Genomic DNA, 10,699 nt, shown 5'->3' with positions numbered 1-10,699 from the left:
GACAGATTTTGAAAAGTATTCATTTATTATTGAAAAATTTACTAGGAAGCCTAGAATGTATGCATCAAAGTTCTAATCATTTAAAAGATTTATGGAAAATTACTCTAAACACCGCTCTGTATGCTTTAATTTTGGTTATTCATGATAAATCTTTTGATTAAGACTTTAAAAATATTTTAGTAGCATGTATTGATTCATATATTAGAGGAATTAGGTATAAGATTTTAACACAGGCACTGCTCAAACCCAACCTCCTTTGTTTACCTTTCTCCTTTACCAATATCTAGAATATTTTTAAAGACTTACTATTTTTATTTTTCCCCAACATAATATTTTTATTAATTATTTGGGAATTTCATACAATGAACCCTGATCACTTGATTTCCATTCCTCTCAGGTCTGCCTTTTCACCCTTGCACCCTCCCCCTAAAAACCCCTATCAAGTCCAATTTGTGCTGCATATATATATATGTATATATGTATGTGTGTGTGTATATGTGTGTGTGAATATATATATGAATATATATGTATATTCATTGGAGCATGGTCGAACTCCCTGTGGCCAGCTCCTTAAAGAAAACTCAGTTCTCCCCACTTACCACCATCACAAAAAGCCATCAAACTGTGAAAAATTACACTTAAGCATCATTATCACAGTTTTTAAGAACACTTCAAAAGCTTCCTGTCTAGATTATTTCTTTTTTGTGGCATAGGAGACATTGTTAGAGAAACCTTCAATGTCTCCAATTCTCAGTTATGAGCCTACAGTCATTGAAACCACTGCAAAAGAAGCTTCCTTGTCCATAGCAGTCTACAGCAGCATGGATCACAGAGTGTCACATGTTTTCTGGCAGCCAAATGAATCACAGGATCACAGGACTATGGACCCAGGTTCCATTCCAAGCACTTACAAAGTGTTTGAGTCTTGTCTGTAACTCTAGTTCTAGGGGAGCTATTGTCCTCTTCTGGGACCTTTGGGCTCTGTATACATGTGGTGCATAGATACTGAGCCTGAGAAAAAGAAAGTCCATCGACAGGCCCAAAGGTGGATCCAGCTCAAGGTCCTGACACCAGCTCCAAGACCTGACACCATTACTGAGGCTATGGGTCATTCACAGAAAGGGTCCTATCATGACTGCCCTCTGAAAGACCCAACAAGCAGCTGAAAGAGTCAGATGCAGATATTTGCAACCAACCAATGGACAGAAGCTGCTGACCCTGTGGTTGAATTAGGGAAAAGCTGGAGGAAGCTGAGGAGGAGGGCAACCCTGTACGAGGACCAGCAGTCTCAATTAACCTGGACGCCCGAGATCTCTCAGACACTGGACCACCAACCAGGCAGCATACACCAGCTGAGATGAGGTCTCCAACACATACAGCAGAGGACTCCAGGTCTGGGTTCAGTCTGAGAAGATGCACCTGACCCTTAAGAGACTGGAGGCCCCAGGAAGTGGGGAGGTCTGGTGAGGTGGATGGGGTTGGATGGGGAGGAGGTATGGGAAGTGGAACTGTCAGGGGGTGTGGACTGGGAGGGGAATAAAATCTGGAGTGTAAAAATTCTCCAATGGGTACTGGGAATTCCTTGGGGGTCAAGCAAGTGTTTTAGAACTAAATAGAGATGGTGCAAGCACTGTGCAAAGCAGTTTGGCAGCAAGAAATAGGGGAGGTTTTTGTTTGTGACATGGTTTCCAGGATGATTTCAAATTTGCTGATGATGACTTCGGGCTCTGGATCTGCTTCTCTTTACCCATCAAGTACAGGGATTGTAACCACAACACCTAGTTTATGTGGTGCCGGGGGTTGAACCCAGGGCTTCATGTATGCCAAGCAAGTACCCTACTAACAGACCCAGCTCCCTTTTGAAAAAGTTTAAACATGGAATTATCATATGATCCAAAAGATTTGAAAATAGGGTTTTGAAGAAATAAAGTTTCACAGATGTGAAAAACAAAGCTGTAAAAACAAGGCTTTGAGAAATACATCTGACGTCAGGATGCCCGTGACAAACCTGTGACCTTTCTGAGAGATACAGCTGACATCAGGATGCCCAGTAATATAATAAGGTTTTGGTGATCAAGATATTGAGGCAATTCTGACTAAGCTAATTAAGACAAAACAAAAACAACTGTTCTTGGAAAGACCCCCTACCCCTCCCTGTGGTAAATTCCGAGAACATCGGCATTATGTCATCCTGACCCTGCTTGACCACCCAGTTGACCGCCCCCCCCCAAGGGATGTGCCAACTTAGCCCTTTCCCAGTGATTCACCAAGGCCAGGTATAGGGCTGGATGAGGAAAGTGACTAATTGAGCTAAGAACAGCCCCTTGAGCAGGTCAGCCAATACCTGACCAGATCCTTTGTCCTGTGTACCACCAATGAGAATGGGCCACCTAACCCTGCTGCTGAAGTCTGCCCTATGTAACGAATAAAAGTTGTGCACTTTTTGGGTTCAGGGTTGCCTTTCCCTGCGTGGATGAGCAACCCCTCGTACATGGATTAAAAACCTTATATCCTCATGCTATTGCAGCAGTTACTTTGTTAATATCTGCTCTGTGGGTTGTCCTCCTGAGGTGAGGCCACTTTGGGGTCTTACGACAGTTTCAAAGAAAAACTTGTACGGCTATCTTGACAGCAGCCTTATTCCTTTCTGAGATGAGGTGGGTGCCAGTCTAGTGTGCAGCAACAGATGAATGACTCAACGAAACATGGCATATCCATTACTCAGCTTTTAAAAATGACATTCTGATACATGCAGCAACATGAATGTCCATGAAGTCATGAAACCCCATGAAATGAGCCAGGCATTAAAAGACAAGTACTTGAGTTCTAGGAGGTCCCAAGAGTAGCCATATTTGTAGCAGGTAGGCTGGTGATTGGCAGGAGTTAGGGGGCAGGGCAGTTGGTGTTTTATGGGTACAGCCTTTCAGTTGTCTAAAATGAACAGGTTCTGGAGTTGGAGGTATTGACAGCTGCCCAGCAAAAAGATCATGTTAGTCCCAGTGGACTGTCCATCTGAAAATGGCTAGGATGGTAGGTTTTTTATGTTTTATCACTATTTTGGAGATGTCAAAGGCAAAAGGTCAAATGATTCCTTGTCTTGTAGTTGGTCTTATTGATGAACTTCAGAGTTCGATGGAAGAGAGAGGCACCCGCGAGAAGACCTAAAGAGAGAGAGAGAGAGAGAGAGAGAGAGAGAGAGAGAGAGAGAGAGAGAGAGAGAGAGACTAAAAGCTGAATTGAAGAAAGTGGCAGGAAGCTCTGAGAACTCCTAATAATCTCTTCTTGTGAAGGTGAAGCACTATCTACGTGCACAGGAACTTGGTGTCTGGGAGAACTTCCACCTCGCCTGAGCTCCAGAGCTAGCTCTTAGTTTTGCCTTGCCTGTACTTGTCCAATATTATGCTTATGATATCTTACTGTAGTGCCTCAAAACCCTGGGGAAGGAGTTTAGAAGTGGGAGGGGGAAGAGGAGGTAGAATAAGGTATTGAGTTCTAAGTCTTGGAGTTTCTGCACTGTCGGGTACTAATTGATGATTAGGGCCAACAGAAGATCAAGTCTTTATTTAGCTTAAAGCAGATTACTACCTTAGAAAGTACCCAAACATGTGTGAGGGCATGTGAGCTCCCCAGCTCTAGTGACAATTCCTTGGGCTCTAGCAAAAGGGTGGGTGGAAGGAGAGAGGCCTTGGAAATGGAAATGAAAAGTGAAGGTGGAGAGAAAAATGGGAATGTAGAGGAACAAGGGCAATGGTGTGGGTGAAAAAAGAAAGAACTCTGGTGTCAGCATCCTCTTTTCTGCCTCATCCCAGCACCATTGTACCAGCTGGTATCCTGGAAGCCTGGAAGATTAGATGTCACACTTATCTCTAATCTGACTATTTCTAAATGACTCTATAAAGGATTGCCTATTAGGAGTTCTGGAAGCTGCCTGTCACCTTCAAACAGCTCTCATCTTCGTCTGGCAGGTCAAGGACTTTATCAGCAATAGACAGTAGCTGATTTTGCTAAAGAACAAGGAACCATTTGATAATTTTCTTTGATATTTTAAAAATCATGGAAAAATATATATAACATATTAGGAGCTGTGTTTATTGTTTTAAAGTGTACAGTTCAATATGTTCATGACACTGAGGCACCACCAAGCCCAGCCAAGTTCAGAACTTTTTTATCTTGCAAAACTGAAACTCAGAACATATTAAGCACCATTTACTTGCTCATTCTCCCTTCAACCCCTGGCAACCATTCCTCTACTTTATGTTAGTTTGACTGCTCTGGGGACCTCCTAGAAGTGAAATTATACAATATTTATACTTTTTTGCTTGGTTTCTTTCACTACGCATCATGTCTGTAAGAATTATCCATTGCCCATAACTTTGGATTTGGAATAGATTCAAATACATTGAATTTTTTTTACATAGTAAAGTATGACTATGTTTCAATTTCTGTTCCTGGCTTTTAAAAATGTGTGTGTGTGTGTGTGTGTGTGTGTGTGTGTGTGTGTGTGTGTGTCTGTGTCTGTGTCTGTGTCTGTGTCTGTGTGTGTCTGTGTGTTGAACCCCTAGGTCATTGGTGGGTGTCTTTTCTATCTATCCTATTTTTGAAGCAATTTTCTCACTGAATCTAGAGTTTACTAATTCATGTATGGCAAGCACTTTACTAGTGAGCTATTTTCTCAGCCCCTGGAAAACACATCTTAAGTAAACCAATAGGAGAGAGGGGGAAGAAGAGAGAGAGATAATGAGAGAATGAGAGAACAAGAGAGCGAGCAAGCAAAAGAGCTACTGCATCATGTGTGGCACACACCTCTAATCCTAGCATTTGGATGGTGGAGGCAGGAGGATCAGGGGTTCAAGGAATCCTCTATGTTATTTCCACTTCAAGGCAAAGCCTGAGCTACTTCAAAAAACAAAAAGGTGAAGATTGGATCATTTCATTATTTTTGTGAGTTTTCTGCATGGCTCATCTCAGAACCTGACAACATGCTTCTGGTACCTGGTGTGAGTTCCCACAACCTGCTTCTTCAGTCATCCAAAATTCTCACCTTGAACCAGTTATTTCACCCAAACTGCTACAAGCCTTGTAAGGCCCTGTTTTCTGGCTGTTACCACATTCACTTTTGTGATCTTAAGCAAAGTAGTCATGCCTGTATCACGATGACAGAGTACTATATTTAATATTTGTTTCACAGAAGTGGAGGATCTTGCCTTCTTTTTTTAAATTGTGCATTGTACTCTATTTATTAACTGTTACTTATTACAATATATATTTGTTGTTATTTTGTTCCAGACAGGGTTTCTCTGTGTAGACCTGGCTGTCCTAGAACTTACTCTGTAGATCACACTGGCTTTGAATTGAAAGATCCACCCACTTCTGCCTTCTGAGTGTTGGGTTAAAAGCATGCACCACCACCTTCCAATGTACATATCTATTTTACATAAGCAAAAAATGATTTCTTAATGACATTCTTCCTTAATTCTAGCAGAGGAAACAGACACATGTGGATCTCTGTAAGTTTAAAGCTACCGTGGTCTACATAGAAAGTTCCAGGGCAGACAAAGCTATAGAGAAAGACCCTGTCTCAAAACAAATACAAGTATTTATCATTATATCACTGGCATGTAGAAATACCATCTCTATTAACTCCATCTCTTTATCCAGGCCAACTGTTCATTTTTTTCATCAGTGGACACAAGTGACACTGCATGCTAATTGGTTATTAGTAGTGAAATATATTTTCAGAGATAGGCATTATGTAATCAATGTACTAAAATAAATTTAAAGTAATAGAGTCACATGTTGCTGATCCAAGATTGTGCTGTTTCCTTGCTTGTTCAGTTTTCTTGGTTAGACTGATGAGGAGTTTTCCCTTCAGAATCTTCGTCAGTGAGTTGAAACAAGTATGCACTACCATTGTCTTCTCTTTCCGCTCTGCAATCTTTTCTGGTAAAGGTACATTGTGAATACTGATGTGTTTACTATGGCCTTTGTTTTTAACAGATAGCACAGCATTTTATCACAAGAAAGGCAGAAATGGCCTCTCAAGGCAGCGAGAGCAGTATGGGTAGAATATAAATGTAAACCAACAGGAGCCCCACAGGAATTACAGAATAAAAGGTTGTATGTGCTGGATTTGAGAGAACCTTCTATGCCAACCAAAAGGGGCTCTAACAAAACAACATTGTTCGTGACTCAAAACTGGGTCTTGAGGACAGGGAGACGGTGGCGAGAGCAAGTTGCCATCTGCCCCCCCCCCATTGTGCCTTCTTAAAGGAAGTTACAATAAGCAGGGTGGAGAACAGGGCAAGGAAATCAGAAAGTAAAGGCTATGGTGAGGTGAGAAGGAATGAAACCCTCCAAACAACATAAACAAGCAATAACAAGTACTAGTAGATTGGTGTGTCAACTTGACAAAAGTTAGAGTCATCAGAGAGGAAGGAGCCTCAGTTGAGAAAATGCTTCAATGAGATCCAGCTGTAAGGCATTTTCTCAATTAGTGAATGATGTGGGAGGGCCCATTGTGGGTGGAACCACATCTGACTTGGTGATCCTAGGCTCTATAAGAAGGCAGGCTGAGCAAGCCATTGGGAGCAACCCAGTGAGCAGCACCTTCCATGGCCTCTGCATCATCTCCTACATCTAGGTTATAGCCCTTCTTCAGTTCCTGTCCTGAGTTTCTCCAATGATGGAAGTGTAAGGTGAATAAACCCTTTCCTCCTCAACTTGTTTTTTGGCCATGTTGTTTCACTGAGCAACAGAAACCCTAAAACAACAAGCAAGCAAACAAACAAATGAACAAAAATTAGACCTATGCAACTCACTAAGGATAAATAACTCACAAGTTAGAGAATACAAGGCCATAGATGATTCAAATTTAGCTCACGGAGGAGGATGTGGAATACTGAGAATCCGGGGCGCTGGGGGAATAGAGGGGAACAAAAGAGAGAGCATTGCCTCAAATGTGTGCATGTTTTTTTTTTTAAATCATTTGTTTTCATTTTCTCTGTGTTTGCCTATATGTATGTATGTGGACCAAATGTGTGCCCAGTGCCTATGGAGACCAGAAGAGAGCATCAGACTCCCTGAAACTGGAGTTATAGGTGTTGTAAGCTATCTTGTGAGTACTGGACACTGAACCAAGGTCCCTTAAAAGTGCTCTTAACCACTGAGCCATCTCTCCAGCCCCACTGTATACATTTTTCAAGGAGACTATTATAAACAACTTTATCAAGCCAATTTGAATGGTAAAATAGACAAATTCTTAGAAAAACACAGCTTACTAAAATCATAAGAGCTCTATACCAGAAATATCTAACCGACAATTTCGTTTTTTTATTGGATTTTTTAAATTTACATTTCAAATGTTATCCCTTTTCCCCAATCTACCATCCATAGTCCCTATCCCATCCCCTCTCCCCTTTTCATGAGGGTGTTCCCCAATTCAACCACACACATCCTTCCTGCCCCCCAAGCCCCTGATATCTCCCCACACTGGTGGGGGTCTAGCCTTGGCAGGACCAAGGGCTTCTCCCCCATTGGTACCAACAAGGCCATCCTCTGCTACCTATGCAGCTGGAGCCATGGGTCTGTCCATGTGTACTCTTTAGATAGTGATTTAGTCCCTGGGAGCTCTGGTTGGTTGGCATTGTTGTTCTTCCTATGGGATTGCAAGGCCCTTCAGCTCCTTCAATCCTTTCTCTAACTCCTCCAATGGGGACCCCATTCTCGGTTTAATGGTTGGCTGTGAGCATTTGCCTCTGTATCTGTCATTCTCTGGCAGAGCCTCCCAGGAGACAGCTATATCAGTTTCCTGTCGGCATGCACTTCTTGGCATCAGCAATATTGTCTGGGTTTGGTGACTGTATATATATATATATATATATATATATATATATATATATATATATATATATACTGAATTCACAGGTGGGGCAGGCTCTAGATGGCCTTTCCTTCAGTTTCTGCCCCAAACTTTGTCTCCATATCCCCTCCTATGGATATTTTTTGTTTCCTCTTTTAAGAAGGACTGAAGCATCACACTTTGGTCGTCCTTCTTCTTGAGCTTCATGTGGTCTGAGGATTGCATCTTCGGTAATTTGAGCATTTGGGCTAATATCCACTTATCAATGAGTGCATACCATGTGTGTTTTTCTGTGATTGGGTTACCTCACTCAGGATATTTTCCAGTTCCATCCATTTGCCTATGAATTTCATAAAGTCATTGCTTTTGATAGCTGAGTAATATTTCATTGTGTAGATGTACCACATTTTCTGTATCCATTCCTCTGTTGAAGGGCATCTGTGTTCTTTCCAGCTTCTGGCTATTATAAATAAGGCTGCTATGAACATAGTGGAGCATGTGTCCTTATCATATATAGGAGCATCTTTTGCTAACCCACAATTTCAGCTTGCTCCCTCCCCACACAAAAATTCTGTTGCCTTTCTGACTCAGGCTGAAGTTGAAAAGATATTGAGGCTGGGGTGGAACTTATGCATGCTGGGCTAGCATTCTACTATCAAGCTATACCCTTGGTCTCCCTGACAAAGAACTAAAGGACACTAAGCAACATTGAGAGTAAGAGAAACAGTCTTCCCTAGGGAAGAACATGAAAACTGGCTATACCATTCAAGTAACATACAGACTGAGCAGGTTATATTTAGGAATATACATGTAATAAAAATTAATGAAAAAAGCCTCTGGATCCTCTGACCTTTTCAGTGCTGGGCACTACCATGCCAGCCTTTTTATACTGGTGCTGGAGATTTAGTTTTTCAACATTTTTTTTTGCTTGAAAAAGTGTCACATTCCAAACCAGATTTATTTTTGCAATCTAGTGCAGAATCAAGCCTTTAGATTGTACAGAATTCCCCGTTGATTACTATCTCCTGTTTAGTTTATAAATATTTTTAAAAGGGATAATTTTTCAAACTCAGTTCCAATTTGATTCCATTTACTAGTAGTCCCTGGAGTAGCCAAACTCATAAAAATAAGGAAGGATGGATGCCAGGGCCTAGAGAGAACAGCATGGGGTTAGTGGTTCATGGGACCAGAGTTTTATTTGGCAAGATGTTGAGGCTCTGGTGATAGAGGGTTGTGATGTTTCATAACTATGTGCATATGTGACACCACAGAACTACACGGTTAGAAATGTTTAACATGGTAAAGTTTATATTGTGTTCATTTGATGACAATTAAATATTAAAACATCTTTAGAGATAAAACTCTTCATTATACTGTCAACTGCATCTCAGCCTGTCCTAGTTAGCTGCTCTGTTGTGTCCCAAAATACTGACCAAAAGTAACTTGTAAAATAAAGTATTTATTTGGCTTATACTTCCATATCACAGTCCATCATGGAGGGAAGTCATGGCAGGAACTCAAGTAGGAACTTGGAAGCAGGAACTGAAACAGAGACCAAGGAAGAACACTGCTTACTATCTTGCTCCCATAGCTCGCCTGCCCTCTTTAAATTATATTTTAATATTTTTTGTGTATGCAGAGGTCAGAGGACAATGTGTGGGAGTCAGGACTCTCCTTCTACCATGTAGCTAGCTCCTAGGGATTGAACTCAGATTGTCAGTTTTGACAGTAGGTGCCTCTACCTGCTGAGTCATTTCCCTGGTCCCTTACCTTTATTTCTTATAACACTCAGAATCACCTACCCAGGGTGGCATTTCTTAAAGTGAGCTGGGCTCTCTGACATCAATAAATAATCAAGAAAATGTCCCCACAGACTAATGGAGGCATTTACTTGGTTGAGGTTCCCTCTTCCCAGATGACCCTACCTTGTGTCAAGTTGACAAAAATCCCCCCAAAACAAACAAACAAACAAACAAACAAAAAGCCTAAGCCTCCCACAGCCCATGGTGGATGTGAAAGAAGGCAAGGGAAAAGGTTGAGAAAAAAAAGTCATCAAACATTTGGCACTGAAGCCTCTGATAGGGGTATATTAGTACTGTATGGACATGGCAATTGCAATATTGAATCAGAATATCTGTGAATGACCCCAAAACAACCTTCACTAATGAAGAGAGAAACAGGCAGATCATGGGGCTCACAGGTCCTGTGTGGGAGATGGAAGGTTGAAGGGACTAGTGGTATAGATTTTTATGAATTGTGCATGCTGTGGGTGGCATTTTTTAGTGCTACAGCTTCCTGTGAGTCACCTATGTTATTGGTGGGACTCTTTAGTGGTGTAGCTGCCCATAAATTGCCCAGGGGCTTTCCACTAGTGTAGCTTTCTTTGAGTCACCCACATTACTGGGAATAACCCAATGAACTCACTTATTTCCCAAGATGTAACACTTTCTTTGGTCTGTCAGTGCCTTCTTTATCTGGAGTGAGTAGACATTTCTTCATGTCTCCTTAAGGAAAAGTCACATGAGAATCAGAGATTTTATTGATGTTAAAAATACCCTTAAAAATTTATAAGGAAGGCAGGCTTTAGCCCTTGGTGGATGGGCTCAGTCTCCTGTAGGCTTGGATCAGGGCAAACACGTCATGGAGGTAGGCACCTATAGGAGTTGATGGCAGCTGGTAATCAAACAGAGAAAAACGAAAGGCCAAGGGACAAGATACCCTTTGAAGGTACATACCTAGCAACTCATTTTCACCAACATATTTTTGGCAATCTCCCAAGAATTCTATCAATTTTTGACTCCATTAGTAGGTTATTTAATTGATGAAGTTAGAATCCTCACT

The sequence above is a fragment of the Rattus rattus genome, chromosome X, assembly GCF_011064425.1.
Source record: "Rattus rattus isolate New Zealand chromosome X, Rrattus_CSIRO_v1, whole genome shotgun sequence".
NCBI lineage: Eukaryota > Metazoa > Chordata > Mammalia > Rodentia > Muridae > Rattus > Rattus rattus.
Note: the sequence above shows the minus strand (reverse complement) of the source record.